Source organism: Macaca fascicularis, chromosome 2 (genome assembly GCF_037993035.2).
Source record: "Macaca fascicularis isolate 582-1 chromosome 2, T2T-MFA8v1.1".
In the NCBI taxonomy this organism is placed as follows: Eukaryota; Metazoa; Chordata; class Mammalia; order Primates; family Cercopithecidae; genus Macaca; species Macaca fascicularis.
The window spans coordinates 37214833-37231132 of NC_088376.1; the positions used below are offsets into that span (position 1 = coordinate 37214833).

General features: G+C 48.2%; 1 long non-coding RNA gene across 1 annotated transcript; it reads left to right on the forward strand.

Moving 5' to 3' along the window:
- Window positions 1-12250: 12250 nt before the first annotated feature.
- LOC141409631 (uncharacterized) lies at window positions 12251-16003 on the forward strand. The gene is made up of 2 exons (XR_012430709.1): window positions 12251-14981; window positions 15764-16003. It is a non-coding gene; the product is annotated as an uncharacterized lncRNA (long non-coding RNA).
- Window positions 16004-16300: the final 297 nt, after the last annotated feature.

The following is a 16300-nucleotide window of genomic DNA, read 5'->3' on the forward strand; positions in this document are numbered from 1 at the left end:
TACTGCCATATTTCTCAACTCTAGATGTTATCTTTTGACTTCCTATCACGGAAGACAAAGATTGAGTGATAACACCACCATGTCCCCACTGTCATTTTCTGCACCCTGCTGTGATAGTTACGTCCCAACTTTTTGTTAAATTGTTACTATTTTTTTTGGATAAACATGTGAGCTCAATTCATGGTTGAGTCCAAAAGTCCATTATGATTATGTCTCCTTTTATTTTTTCCTGGAGTTAATAGTTGCTTGTTTATTTTTTTATTTATTTTTGGCTAGTTTTTATGTACCTTCTAAACCCTCCTAATGAAATTGAAAAACACTTTTGAATTTGGAAGAGCCCTTGTCCATGGACTGGCTCCTTCCTTTGTTTCTCTTCTTCTTGAGGTGCAAGGACAGAGCCAAGAAAGACTGATTAGAGTGTTAGGCAGACAAGAGAGTCAGGAAAAGGGTGGAATGTTTCCAGGTCCCTGAAAAGGAAAAGGGAAAACAGATCCACAGGGATCTAGGGAGCTGGAGCTTTTGAAATCAGTTGTTTGACCTCAGAATGTCTCTACAGAAACAGCGTTTTCCATGGTGGGTGGTTCCCAGCTTGTCTCCCACCCCAACTCACCCCCAAGCTGAACAGCTGTACAAGACCTTTCCAGAAAAGTTTAAGACTGGGCCAGGTGCGGTGGCTCATGCCTGTAATCCCAGCACTTTGGGAAGCTGAGGCGGGCAGATTGCCTGAGATCAGGAGTTCGAGACCAGCCTGGCCAAAATGGTGAAACCCCATCTTTACTAAAAATACAAAAATTAGCTGTGCATAGTGGCACGCACCTGTAGTGCCAGCTACTCGGAAGGCTGAGGCAGGAGACTTCCTTGAACCAGGGAGGTGACGGTTGCAGTGAGCAGAGATCATACCACTGCACTCCAGCTTGGGGGACAGAACGAGACTCTGTCTCAAAAAAAAAAAAAAAGAAAAGAAAGGGCTGTAGCAATGTTGTTTTTCAAGTTTGCAAGAAAGTAGAAACATTGAAGCAGCAACAATTTTGCATCTACCTTGAATGGCAGTGCTGGAGGCAGAGGGATTATTGATGTTTTGTGCTTGGTGGAGATAGCAGTGGGCCAAAGGCAAGTCCTCCATTCCCTTAGATGGGTGAATATGGGTGAAATGGACAGGAGAGAAAAAGAATCCAAGGGTGAAAGGAGATTAGGAGAAGGGAGAAGCCTCAACTGGGCAGAAGTCCTTCCCTGACCTTAGGACCCAGCCTTCTCCACCTCTGATTTTGCTAACCCTGCCCAGCATATAGGTAATAGGCTCTGTGAGGTCAGGGCACTCCTCAAGGGTATGAAGATGGATATCCATAAGTCAGAAGTCTGTAATTTAGGGGCGGTTGGGAAGCACAGCAACAAATGTTTCATGTATTTTGATCTTTCAGTTCACCTGGGCAAACACGTACATTCTTCTGGATTGTGGAAGAATTGATTGTTCCCTAAGGGCCCTATTGGGGATTGGCAGATCTTGCATACCTCTCCTGGGCCACCAGACCTTCTCTTTCTTCATCACCAAACCCAGGAAGGGCTCATATCCCATTCTGCAGGTATGGATGGAAGAAATCTGGGGGAACACCCAGGGGTTGCTAGCTTTTAACAAAATCACATTTTAGTTGGCTGGAATCCTAGTGATGAGCAGGGATGATCACAGAGGGCTCCCCTCACACCTTGTCCTGGCTTTATCTGGACTGAGTGGGCCCAAGCATGTTCCAGAGAGCTGAGTGGTGATGCACCTCCCACAGGCCGTCAGAGCACAGAAATCCTTACTCTGCCTGGGTCTGGCTTTGTGCATTTTCAATTATTCTGTCCTGGTGGCTTTGGGGAATACAATTCTTAGTCCTCAGAACACCAGCCTAGGCTAGCTCTGTTGTTTAACACTTGCCTCTGTTTGAATGTTTTGTGATAGTTGTTTGTTAAATTTTGTTAACCTTGCTTTGCACATAGTAGGTGATCAATAAGTAATCGTATAAATTAATAAACTCCGATCCTTTCTCAGAGTCTAGCTCTGCAATGTGCCTGGAGAATAAGTGACACTGCTTCCCTGGGGGGTGTATACTGAGCACCTTCCAGAGCACTCTGCATTACTATGGGGAGGGTGCTTGTGCACACACACAGGCTCATACTCACCACATCCGTCCAGGACATGTTCACTGCTCCTCCGTGTGTGTTAGCACAGGAACAGGAGAGTTCCTGTCCACAGCCTCTCACTCTCTCTCCAGGTCTGTGCCTAGAAATATATTTCAGTTGCCTTTCAGTGTCTGCAGGCATCAACATCAAGCACCATGACCACAACATAGCACAGACCCTGCCTATGTGCTGGCCACTGTTTACTGCTTTTTCATTTATCCTTTCATTTGCTTCTAGCAACAACCCTAAAATGTAGGTCTGATTATCCGATTTTAATGCTGAAGACACTGCGACTCAGAGAAGTTAATTTGCCCAAGATCACACAGATGAGCCCAGATACCACCCCAGGCCTTTCCAACACATATCTATATAAATAATTACGCCATCATTCTTGAGCATCAAAACGAGTTCAGCAAACAGTCAAGGAAGGAGCTGGGGTTCTGAGGCACTACATGTCAGGGCCACCAGGGGCCGCTGTTTCTCCATGCTTAGACCAGAACGCAGCCCCTCCCCTGCAGACCTCAGGAATGCAGCCTGAGTGTGGCCTTGGGAGTCCCACAGATTCACACCCAATGGGGCCCACCCCACCTTGCTTCAGCACAGTCTTCAGCCCACCCTCACCCCCACAACTTGGCATGGAAGCATGGGGAGGCTGGCGGTTGCAGATACCAAAATAGAAGTCTGAATTGGAACATGTGATTCTTCGGCTCTGTCAGAAATTCTTCCAGTCGTAGGGCCTGGCTGCCTGATTTTCAGGGAAATGGCTAACTGCTGGGGCGCTTCTGATAGCAGAAAGCTCTTCAGAGATGGGCTCCTGGGGTGAGAGGATCCCGGTTAGGTCAGTGGTCTCCAAACTGGGGTATGTAAGGTGATCTGCTGGGGGTGCAGGAAGAAAATAATAGAACATTTATGTATGTATTTATAATTTTAATCTAAAAATAAGAGTTGATGCGGTGGCATGGATCTGTAGTCCCAGCTACTTGGGAAGCTGAGATGGGAGGGTCGCTTGAGCCCAGGGGTTTGAGGCCAGCCTGGGCAACATAGCGACACCCTGTCTGGAACATAAATAAATAAATGACAATGTGACTTCACTTTTTTTTTTTTTTTTTTTTTTTTTGAGACAGAGTCTCACTCTGTCACCCAGTCTGGAGTGCAGTGGTGCAATCTTGGCTCACTGCAACCCCCACCTCCCTGGCTCAAGGGATCCTCCCAACTCAGCTTCCCAAGTAGCTGGGACTACATGTGCCCAACACCACACTCAGCTAATTTTAATGTTTTATATTCAGATTGCTGCTGGCTCTGTCACTGGTTTGTATTTCAAATAGTCCTGAGTCAGCAAAGTGTGTGTGGTGAACTGGGAGAAGAATGAGGGTGCCCTGACAGGAACTGGCCTCAGCACAGTTGGCCTGCTCCTGCTGGATGGGATTTCTGGTGGATATACCAAACCTAACTAGATAACACATAACTGAACCGTAGTCATCCTCGTGGAATTGACAAGTAGCTTCTAAGGATTCCTATGGAGAGTCCAAGGTTTGACGGTAAAGTGATCAGTGTCTGCATGTTCGAACCAGAGGAAGATGTCTGAGCTGCCACTTCCACTTTTTGTGGGAATTCTTAGCTGCATTATGACATAAAAATGACAGTCTAAACAGACCTTGTAAGGCACCCGTCTCTCAAATTTAAATCTGTCAAAATTATTTGAAATTATATCTGTTATCATTTACCATGAACCTTGCTGTAATAACAAAAAATTGCTGTGCCTTGTTACAGTAATGACCAGTGACAACAGGACAGGTACATGGTATGTCAGGGGTGCAGGCCAAACCCTATTTGGGGGTGGAGGCACAGATCAAAAGACCACTGGAGTATGCCGCAGCCAACAGTTCAACATTCCTATCTTTACCATTCTTAGTTTGTTTTGGGCCAAGGGTCTGAGCTGTTGGGTTTGTGAAGACTGTTGCTGACATTGCTCAAGGGCTAGGCATTGGAACTATGACCCTTGGGGACTTTGGTTTCAATTCCAGTTGAGGCATTTCAAGTCAGGTGGTTTTTGTTTGTTTTTGGTCTACTTTACAAGTGTCCAATTCCTGTAACAGAAAGGAGGGGAGGAAGAGAAAAGAGAGGAGGAAGGGGGCGGGAGCCTTCCACTGCGTGGTGCTCTATGGTGCTCCCTGGAGTGTCAACTTTGTGAGCATTTTCCCATCTTGCACAATGAATGGGTCTCCCTCTAGATCCCGTTCCTTAAGTTCTTCCTTTCAAGGCCGGGCGCGGTGGCTCACGCCTGTAATCCCAGCACTTTGGGAGGCCGAGGCGGGCGGATCACAAGGTCAGGAGATCGAGACCACGGTGAAACCCCGTCTCTACTAAAAATACAAAAAATTAGCCGGGTGCGGTGGTGGGCGCCTATAGTCCCAGCTACTCGGGAGGCTGAGGCAGGAGAATGGCCTGAACCCAGGAGACGGAGCTTGCAGTGAGCCGAGATCCTGCCACTGCACTCCAGCCTGGGGGACAGAGCGAGACTCTGTCTCAAAAAAAAAAAAAAAAAAAAAAAGTTCTTCCTTTCAGGGGCACATTTAAAAATCTCATGGGATTTCTCTGAATCCTGACAGAAAGATGGCTCTTATTTATTTTCTTTTTCTGAGATAGGGTCTCACTCTGTGAGTGCAGTGGTATGATCATGGCTCACTGCAGCCTTGACTTCCCTGGCTCAGTGATCCACCTCAGCCTCCCAAGTAGCTGGGACCACAGGCACATGCCAACGTGCATGGCTAATTTTTTTATTTCTTTTGTAGAGATGGGGTCTCATTATGTTGCCCAGGCTGTTCTCGAACTCCTGGGCTAAAGTGATCTGCCTGCCTCAGCCTCCCAAAGTGCTGGGATTCCAGATTCAAGAGAGTGAAATGAATTTTCTAAGAGGACTTCCTGAGAACAAATGTAAGGTTGTCTGTATAAGTTCTTGTCAAAGCATCAGGATTCCTTAGGATGATTTTTTAAGCACGTAGAGTCCTGGGCCTCACTTATGGCCTCCCGGCTCAGACTATTAGCTAGCCCAGGAAAAAGCATTTTCAACAAGCCCCTCTCCCCATGCCCCACAAACTAGGGATTTTGAGAAACATTATTCTGTATAACATTTTTGAAAACTTTAGTCTTTCAAAGAGTTTATTATTTGCATTAATTTCTCTTAATATGGGATAGGGAAGGCCTGGGGGTCGTTTATTCATTTTAAGCACAAGGATGAAGTAAGGCTCCGAAGAGGTCAGCCATTCACCTAAGTGTGCAGGAAAGGTCACAGGAGATGGGGGCTGGTCCTCCCTTGGGACCAAGCCTTCCCTGCCCAGTTCTGCTGCACACACTGGACACACCTCAGTGGAGGGAGTGATATGACACTTCACACATCAGTGAGGAGAGCCCTGACTTGAAGTAACTCCAAGAGAAGGGGCTGAATTTCTTTTTTTATTTTATTTTATTTTATTTTTTATTATACTTTAAGTTCTAGGGTACATGTGTACAACATGCAGGTTTGTTACATATGTATACTTGTGCCATGTTGGTGTGCTGCACCCATCAACTCATCAGCACCCATCAACTCGTCATTTACATCAGGTATAACTCCCAGTGCAATCCCTCCCCCCTCCCCCCTCCCCATGATAGGCCCTGGTGTGTGATGTTCCCCTTCCCGAGTCCAAGTGATCTCATTGTTCAGTTCCCACCTATGAGTGAGAACATGCGGTGTTTGGTTTTCTGTTCTTGCAATAGTTTGCTGAGAATGGTTTCCAGCTGCATCCATGTCCCTACAAAGGACACGAACTCATCCTTTTTTTATGGCTGCATAGTATTCCATGGTGTGTATGTGCCACATTTTCTTAATCCAGTCTGCCAGTCTGTCACTAGTGGACATTTGGGTTGATTCCAAGTCTTTGCTGTTGTGAACACTGCCACAGTAAACATACGTGTGCACGTGTCTTTATAGCAGCATGATTTATAATCCTTTGGGTATATACTCAGTAATGGGATGGCTGGGTCATATGGTACCTCTAGTTCTAGATCCTTGAGGAATCGTCATACTGTTTTCCATAATGGTTGAACTAGTTTACAATCCCACCAACAGTGTAAAAGTGTTCCTATTTCTCCACATCCTCTCCAGCACCTGTTGTTTCCTGACTTTTTAATGATTTCCATTCTAACTGGTGTGAGATGGTATCTCATTGTGGTTTTGATTTGCATTTCTCTGATGGCCAGTGATGATGAGCATTTTTTCATGTGTCTGTTGGCTGTATGCATGTCTTCTTTTGAGAAATGTCTGTTCATATCCTTTGAAGGGGCTGAATTTCTGAGGCCAATTCATACCTGAAACCTGACCCCTACCTGGGCCCAGTGGGAAATTACAATCCCACTGTCTTCAGAAAGGGACCTCAGAATGCAAGGCTTAAATACTATCCAGTCCAACCACATGACTGGCAAGACCCATGGAGGTTCTTTAGCAAAATATCAGCACAATGGCATGTTGGCTGCAGAATACTAAAAAGGACTCTAGGCTGGGAATAGTATCTTGCTCCTGTAGTCCCAGTTGCTCAGAGGCTGAAGCAGGAGGATGGCTTGAGCCTGGGTGTATGAGGCTGCAGTGAGCCAGGATAGCACCACTGTACTCTAGCTGGGTGATGGAGGAAGACTCTGTCACACACACACAAAAGACTCTACAGTAGAGGCCAGAACGTTTCTTCTCCTGGCAGATCCTCCTCCTTCCCCTGGAGAGCAGTTCCTTCCAGAAGGCCCGCCCTGCCCTGCTCTGCCCTGGGTGGGTCCAGTACCCCTCGTGGTCCTCAAATTGCACACTGGGGCTGCTTTTGCCTTGTCACTTATCACTCTGCACTGAAATGGCCAGGATTCTGCTTCCCCCAGGGGACAGTGAGTCTCTTGGAGGTAGGGGCTAGGTTCAGTGTCTGTAAAATGAATAGGCTCCTCACTGGGGCTTGTCTTGTGTCTGACTTAGTCATCATCACCTCGAGCACCCTCACACCCCACTGAGACAGAGTCTTGGCACTGCCATTTGATGAACTGCCAGGGTGGTGTAAAATGTCTAGAATGTCCATCTTTGGTGTCACGGGGAAGAGACAGACCTTGAGCAAGGGCTACAACCTCAAATCAGGGCTGCATGGCCACTTGCCACCTGGTCGCTCTGGGCCTACCTCCAGATATTGCAGGCCACACCCCTGCCAGGTAGGAAGGGGACCACTTTATTTTCCTGCTCTGAGAGGCTAGGAAACCAACCAAGCAAGGCAAGTCAGCCATCAAGCTCAGCTACCAATGCAGCGCTCCTGACTTTCCACCCTTCCTCCAGGCCGGGTGTCTGCCAATCAGAGTCTGGATTCTGTTTTCCCGCCTTTCCTGGCAGCACAAACCACGCTCGGATGGTGAGCAATGCAAGTTCCAGGCATGCCTTGCTGCATTACTGGGTTCCCAGGTGTCACTTCATTCACAGGGTGAGTCCTTCACAGGTCTGTGGGCTGATAAACATGCAAATTTTCCCACGCAAATGATGTTAGGCCGTGGCACTTTTCCCACTGAGAAAGCTCCCCATAAACAAGCTGGGAAAATGGGTGAAAGCCCATGCTTTGCCCGCCCTGGGTAGCACACACTGGCCGGGAATCTGCGCAAGGCCCCCTGCAGGGACAAGCGGACATCATACACTCCTGCCTGGAGTCCCTGCTGGACGGCAGGAACTTCCGCAGGCCTGTGGTCTGGCTTTAGGGAACAGTCCATTTGCTCACTTGATTCCGTGGAGTTTCCACGTCGGCGCAGCTGTGTGTGTGAGGTGGTGTGTGTGATCCGAGTGGTTTCTATACCGTTGTGGAAACCCCCAGCCCAGTGGTTATGGATTTTCTTGGGGCCTCAATTCTCCCCAGGAGCGTGATCCTCACTACGGGTGAGCGGCGCTTTATCTGGCGGGGCGGGTGGACACTCCTACAGTGTTACTTTGACCCATTTTCTCGCAGTTTCCAATTCAGAGCCGCAGGGACTGGCGGACTGCGTTTCCTTCTCTGAGCCCTCTGCAGAGCCTCCGGGCGGGGCAGGCAGGGCCGAGGCTGCAGCGGGGCCTCCGACCCGAGGCGCCTGCTTGGGAGCCGACCTCGGGCGCCTGGAGCCCCGGCGGGAGCCCCAGGGGGTGCGGGCGTTTGAGGGGGTGCGGGCGTTTGAGAGGGCCACGGCCGCGCCCGGGGGATGGTGGGGGCGGGGCGGGGAAGCCTGGAGATGAAGGAGGTGTTTGTCACCAAGGTTCTAAGGCGCCGTGGAAGGTTTTTACCTGTTTTCATTGGGAGCAAACAACAAAACTAAAAGCGATGGAGGCGTAGGGCTGCAGAAACGGAAGCAGCAGTGTGGCGAAGCCGGACGCTTCCCGGGGAAGAGGGAGAGGGGACGCTCAGACCCAAAAGGCGGGCTGGGCGCGGAGTGGGGCAGCCGCCGGGGGGCGCCCGCACTGGCTCGTGCTCGGGCCCGGGGAGGGAAGAGGCGGGGCGGGAGCCAGGGCTGCGCGCTGGCCGCGGCGCGAGGAATGCGGCCTTTGGCTGGTGCCGGGCCGGCATTCCGGCCGGCGCAGGAATGTGAACAGGGTGTTCACTGCGCGCTCTGAGCGCACAAGTTTGTTCTCCTCCCCTTGGAGAACGCCAGCCCCTTCTGTGCCACCCCGCCACACAGAGCCCCCGGCACGTCCGTCCGTCCGTCCGTCCGGGTGGAGGACAGGGCCCCGAGGGCCGCCGACCAGGAGGGACTTGCAGGAGGCACCGGACAGGGGTGCGGCGAGACCAGTCGCGGTGGAGGAAAGGAGGGAAGCCCGCAGTGGTCCGCTCAGGCACTGAGGAAGCTGAGCCAGTAGCTCAGAGGAGATAGGACCTACCCCTCTCCATCATCAGCCTCAAGGGGCACAGGGTTCAGATCCCAAAATGTGCCCATTTATTGTGGGCACAATTGTGAATGGCAAGACCTGAGGAGAGAAGGGGGAAAGCAGACCGTCTAGTTTAGGATTAGGTGCTTTCTGATCGGCCAGGGAGTGACTGAATACCTAACAGCATTTAACTCATTCAACAAATATTTACCGAGCCTCTGCTCCGTGCCAGTCCGTGAGATTAATTCTGGGGGCACAGAGGTGAAGTCATCCTGTCCTTGAGGGGCTGACATTCTGATCCTCTAGACAGTCTCTGAAACACCCAGGGAGAGGTGGGGGAAGCCCAGGGTGTGGGGGAACAGTGAGGAATAACCCAGATTGGGGGTGGAGATCCAGGAGGGCTTCCTGGGAGAAGCTGCAAAGTGACCCGGAAGACCACTAGGAGTCAGCCCAAAAGATGGGAGAAGAAGAGTATTTTAGACAGACGGAACCTTATGTGCAGAGGAAGAGCCTGTGGTGCGATTGGCCCCCAAACGGAGCATAAGTCTGCTCCTGGCCTCTCCCCATGCCTGCCAAAGGCCCAGCGGAGTCACAGTAAGGGTCAGGGTGTCCACCTCCGTCCACCCATGATATTGATTCGTCTATGGAGCCCGTCTTCTGCAAGAGGCACAGCAGTGGCCTGTTAAGAGTGAGAAGAGAATCAGGACTCAGCACGCTGCTGTGGGAGTATTGTGGGGACTGACAGATAATGCCCATAAGCATCTGGCGTGGGGCTTAGCACCTAGTAGGCGCTCTGTGTACATTGGCTGGTCTCTCAGCACCTTGCCTGATTGACTCCTCTTCCCCTTCGTGATACTGATTTCTGGTTCCGAAAAGGCAGCTGTCCAGCTCTTCATCCCTGTGGAGGGGCCTGCCCAAAGAGAAGACCATGCGGGTCTAGTCATGGAACTTCCTGATTTTTGTCCCTCCCTGATTGGGGGGTGGTAGCATGCAGGACATGAGACTGGCATGGTGGAGGGCATCATAAAGATCCTGAAATACATCCAGGGAACCCGATGCTGTAGGCAAGGAGGAATTGGAGCAGAGGAGGGCCTTGCTTGCAGGTGCAGCGTGGGAGATTGGCCCAAGGGCTGAGAACAGGATGAATGAAGCAAGGAGGGTCAGGGCCAGGAAGACTGAACTTGGGCAATATCCAGGAAAGGACTGATGGGAGCTCGGAGGGCAGGGACAGAAAGCAGAGCTGGGAGGTTGTCACTGGGGAGGTAGAGGAGATCAGACCCTTCAGCTGATTAGCTGAAAGGTGGGGCCGGGATTCTAAATCTCCTCTCCTACTAGATCTTCACCCGGCTTGGGTCAGTATGGATCTGAGCACATGAGGCCACACGGGATCATAGTCTCTGTGTGTCCCAAATGTCACTGAGTGATGAAACAGGAATGTTTATATCCAGAAGTTCTTTGTCCCAGGAATGCACTGGGACCTAAATTCTTGTGTGCAGAGGAAAAGTGCAGGCCTTGGAATGGCCTCTCCAGCATTGTTCCTTGGCAAACACAGGAAGATGGGTTTCCTTTAGCTTTGTGGTGCTGACATCTGAATCCGGACCCCTCCCCCAGCCTTTGGGGTCAGGGAGGGAGGCAGAGGACCAAGCAGTCCATGGAAAATAAACACCCACCTCTGCTTTTTTGACTTATTTCACGTTCTTAGAATTTCCTCTCTTGGATTCTGGCTTTGTTATTTTAAAATTCCACACGTTGGTTACAGTTGAGAAAATCCCCCGTTGCTATTGCTATGGAGAGGCAGCTCTACACTGGGGGCACAGAGTCTCGGCGCCCCCGGAGAAGTAAGCTGGCCAGCGGGCCTCCAGCCCAGTCTCCAAGTGAGTTTCTGAGTCAGCCTGTGTGAGGGAGGCTCTCGGGGCTGGGTGTGTGTGCCTCTGTGTGAGCATGTGCTAGTCACGCAGCTGGGATGTGGCAGTGTTTTGGTTCCAGCTCTTTGGGCTGGAGCTGCACTGCAGTACTGATAGCTCCATTTGGGGACTTCCAAAGGAGGTTCCAGGTGGGCCCGGGCAGTGCATTAACTGAGAGGACAGCTCCAGCCCACCAGAGCCCTGCCTTACTCCCACACACACACGACTCAGGCTGCTGCCTCCCCTGGACTCCGTACTGTGGACACCTGGTCCTGTGCTGCCCTTCCTTTGAGGCTCTGCCTTTCCTCCTCCTCTCTTGACACCCATTCCCTTTCCTTCAGGGGATGTGTACACGAATTTTGGCACAAGAATAATCATTGCAGTGTTTCCTTCCTTCACCAATTCATTCATTCATCCATTCAGTCATCCAACAAATATTTATTGAGTGCTTACCAGGTACCAAGCATTGTACTGGATTCTGGAAATACTGAGACAGAGAAACTGGATAACTGGAAACAACTCAAGGATCCCAACAATTAGTAGCATAAAGTATGGAGTATCTACATGACACAGGGCTGGGATGAGGGTGAAGCAAGTGAAGTAGGGGTACGCCCAAAACCCCATAATCAAGACAAGTAATATTTTAATGCAACTTTTTAAAAGCAAAAATTAATCCATGGTGAACCAAATATCAAAATTTTAAATAAAGACAGGATCAGTAACAGTTCTGTGCTAGATCATATTTAGACCCAGGGGAAAGGAAAAATTAGTCATACAATACATTGACAGATTGTCATGCGAACATTAGAATATGTCAAGGAAGTTTGCTTATTGATGTAGGAGGAAACTCACGGCATATTGTTGAGTGAAAAAAGGGAGATCACAGAGCCATATATAAAGTGTGATCCAATTAAAAATATATCTGGGTGCTGGAAATGCTGAAAGAACCTATGTCCAGATGTTAACAGCTCTTTCCTCTGCAATTAATGGTTATTTTATTGCCTTCCTTTTGCCTGTGTTTCCTGGCTATTTTAATGGCAAAGATGTAATATGTGTATAATTTTCTCAAATCTTTTTTTTTGTTTTTGTTTTTGAGATGAAGTCTTGCTCTGTTGCCCAGGCTGGAGTACAGTGGTGTGATCTTCACTCACTGCAACCTCTGCCTTTCGAATTCAAGTGATTCTCCTGCCTCAGCCTCTTGAGTAACTGGGATTACAGGCACGTGCCACCACGCCCAGCTAATTTTTGTATTTTTAGTAGAGATGGAGTTTCACCATGTTGACCAGGCTGGTCTCGAACTCCTGACCTGGTGATCTGCCTGCTTCAGCCTCCCAAAGTGCTGAGGTTTCAGGCGTGAGCCACGGCACCCGGCCTCAGGGATATTTTTTTAAAAACAGGAGCATTGCAGCAGAGCATGCTGGTCTGGAGAGACTGCCCGCGTCACCGCACTTCTCAACGTTGAGACTGGGGCAGGTCTGGGATTACCCTTCCACTTCCTAGATGAGCAAGTCGAGGCTCGGTGAGGCTGGGGCATGTGGTGGAGCCAGCCTCTGAAGGCAGGCGAATCCTCAGGGCCCACATTGCCCCATAGCATGGCTGCGGCTCTTGTGTGCCAGCTTACGCTGAACCTTTCCTGTCTTTCCCTCCATGGCCCAGCTGCTCTCCACTGGCCTACCTCTTCCACTGATGTGTTTTTTCAACTGAGAACAGAAGTGTAGGAAGAAAGCCTGGATAGATGTGCCTAGCCCCATCTCTGGGCCCTCAGTGAATGACAAGTGGGCTTGTGAGTGACTGAGTGAGGGAGTGAGTGATTCCAGTTAGAAAGTATTTCCAATGTTGTGTTGTTCTTTTTGGCACAGACACACCCTGCAGACTGGCATGAATCATAAGTAATTCCCTAAAGCCCCCATCTGCCTGGAAATGCCTAGTGGTATTTCCCACAGTTCAGAAGCCATCAGCTCTGCTGCCAGCAGGCTTAGCTATTCCCCACCCAGCCTCACACTCTTGCCCATTCCCTGGAGAGAACACTGGAGGGAGAGGAGCTTGAGGCAGAGGTTACACCTCTGGAGACTGCAGTCATTCTGGGATTTTGCTCACAGAAGCCTCAGGGCTGCGATCCTCCCAGTAGGCTCTTTGTGACTTAGTAGGCCTGGTGTCTTAGGCATGACACCTGAAGGCCAGAAGAGAAACCCTTTATCTCTTAGGAGGTGGGTTCCCAGGCTTCAGCTCTCTTTCAGCACTGTGTGGTCTCAGCTTGTCCACTGAATGCTGAGAAGCAAGAGTGCTCTTAGTTCTAAGTGTGAGTATAGCAGGTTGCATTTCTCAAAGATGGTGGTGACAATATTGTAGCTAACTATGGCTACTATGTAGACATAACTAAGTTATGGCCAGTGACATGCAAATGGAATTATTGTGTGGAAATGTCTGGAAAGATGCCTTCAAAGGGAGGTGAAGTGCCTTTCTAGTTCCTTTCTCCATCTTGCCACCTGTAATGCAGATGTGATGACTAGAGCTCTAGCAGCCTTCTTGGACAATGGAGACTTGGGGTGGGGGAAGCCTTAACAAATACCAGAAACCCAGAAGCTATGAAAGAAAAGATGAACATATTTGACTAGATTAGAATCTTAAATGTTTGTGGCAAAAGGTAGCACAAAGAATAGATGAACTGATTTGGAAACTATACTTACAAATCAGAGGACAAAGGCACAAAGAACATTTACAAATTGTGAAGAAAAAGATAAATGATTCAACAGAAATATTGGCAATTTACGGAATGGCAGTTTCAAAGAGCCAAAAACATATGAAAAATCACTAGTAGTTAGTGAAATGGTTAGGTCAGCTTGAAAAAAATAAAAAGACTGGGAATACCTATTGCTGGTGGACCTACAGAGAAAGGGCTATTCACATACAGTGTTACCTGAAATGTGACTTTCTCTAGTCTTTAGAAAAGTCAATTATATGGCCGGGTGGGGTGGGTCATGTTTGTCATCCTAGCACTTTGGGAGGCTGAGGCGGGTGAATCACCTGAGGTTAGGAGTTCGAGACCAGGCTGGCCAACATGGCGAAACCCTGTCTCTACTAAAAATACAAAAAATTATCCAGGTGTGGTGGCACACACCTGTAATCCCAGCTACTTGGGAGGCTGAGGCAGGACAATCGCTTGAACCTGGGGAGCAGAGGTTGCAGTGAGCTGAGATCATGCCACTTCACTCCAGCTTGGGCAAAAGAGTGAAACTCCGTCTCAAAAAAAATCAATTATAATTATTATATAAAATTAATAATTTTATATATTATGACCTGTACAAATTATATGTCTATAAGTATATTTTGATCACCAGTTCAGTCCTTTTCATCTGTCCTCAAATATCTGTATGGGATAATGTGTATTACAGTATTGTTCATAGTGTCCAAAAATTGTAATTAGAGTGAATGCTGACCAGGTGCAGTGGCTCACGCCTGTAATCCCAACACTTTGGGAGGCCGAGGCGGGCCGATCACTTGAGGTCAGGAGTTCGAGACCACCCTGGCCAACATGGTGAAAAACACCATCCCTACTAAAAGTACTAAATTAGCTGAGCGTGGTGGTGCGTGCCTGTAACCCCAGCTACTTGGGAGGCTGAGGCAGGAGAATTGCTTGAACTCAGAAGGTAGAGGTTGCAGTGAGCTAAGATTGCGCCACCGTACTCTAGCCTGGGCAACAAGAGCAAAACTCCATCTCAAAAAATTAAAAATAAGAAAAAAATAAAATAAAGTGAAGCTGAATGAATTATGGGGCATTTGTATTTAGGAATGTTATGCACCTATTAAAAAGAATAAAGTAGAGATAAACCAGTGATTACTTTTTTATTAGATGTTTATGAAAAAGAAAAGCAAGATAAGGAAAAATGTATACATCATTTAGGTAAAACAATGATTTAAAACCTATGTGTGTATATGTATGTTTTGGTAGTCTGAGTTCTGCAAGGACCAGTGACTAACATGGGATTCCACTTGCCAGAGATCTATTGGAAAAAGCTCCTGTGAGTGAACAATGGGAGGTACGTTCTCATAGCTGCAGCGTATTCACACATATGGCTATGTGTGTGTACTTTTATATATAGATATACATATCTGCATATCATACATGTGAATATGTATTATATATGTTTGTGTATATATGTGGATATATGTATACATATACTGTGTGTATACATACGGCTATGTGTGCATGTATATGTTCATATACATTTGCATATGTAGGCATAGAGAAAAGTATGAACAGGTATACACTAGGTTATTATAATACATAGGTTATGGGGAAGGGGAGTCCTACCAAAAAAAAGAAGGAAAAATTGCCCTAAAACGCCTCACATTTCAGACTTCTATATTCAATTGCCCATACCACATTTGAAAAGTTTTAATGCTTTATAAGCTGAATTCCTGAGTTTGCCTGCCTCTGATCAAACCTGCAGCACCCCCACCCTCCAGTCTGATTCCTGTTTCCTTCCACATGACCTGTTTTCTTCCTGCTGGAAGCCCTTGGAATCTTTCCTTTATGCCAGGTGCTCTGGAATCTCCCCACCACTTGTCCTGATAGGGTCTTGCCCCATTTATTGTATTGGGTACTTGATGGGCACTTACATCCTTAGGTTCTGGAATCTGACACCCTCACTCTGGGGCTCTGCTGGGGAGATGTGACCGAGGAGGAGTCCGAGGGGCAGCTCTTGCCCCTCCCTGGGGAAAGGTGCGCAAAAGGCTGATGAGGAGACCTGGCTTTCTCACCAATTGGCCCATCTGAGTTCTCGCCACTGAGTCACTCTCATTATCTCCACTTTTCTAGGGAGGAGGCCTCGCCACTGTGCCCAGAGCAGCACAGTGAGTCAGATATGAAGCTCTTGTCCCACCTGCCCCAACCCTCGAGCCCTGCTTCCCAGGTCTGCGTTCCCAGGCAGCCTGCCACAGCCAGTGCCAGCGAGAGGGTAGATCAAGCTTCACGACAGCCCAACACTAAAGACGTCTAAAGCAGTCTTCATTTATTTATTTATTGTTCATAGTGTCCAAAAATTGGAATTAAAGTGAATGGTTGAATAAATTACGGTGCATTCATATTTAAGAATGTTATGCATCTATTAAAAAGAATGAAATAGAGGTAAACCAATGATTAATTTTACTTAGATATTTATGAATAACAAAAGCAAGATCAGGAAAACTGTATGTATTCTTTAGGTAAAGCAGTGATTTAAAATCTCTGTGTGTATTTGTGTTTTATTAGTTTGAGCTCACTAAAGTTCAGTGAATCACTGACCAAGATGAGGTTCCACTTGCAAGAGATTTATTGGGAAAAGCCCCAGGAAAAATGTGTGTATATGGATATTTT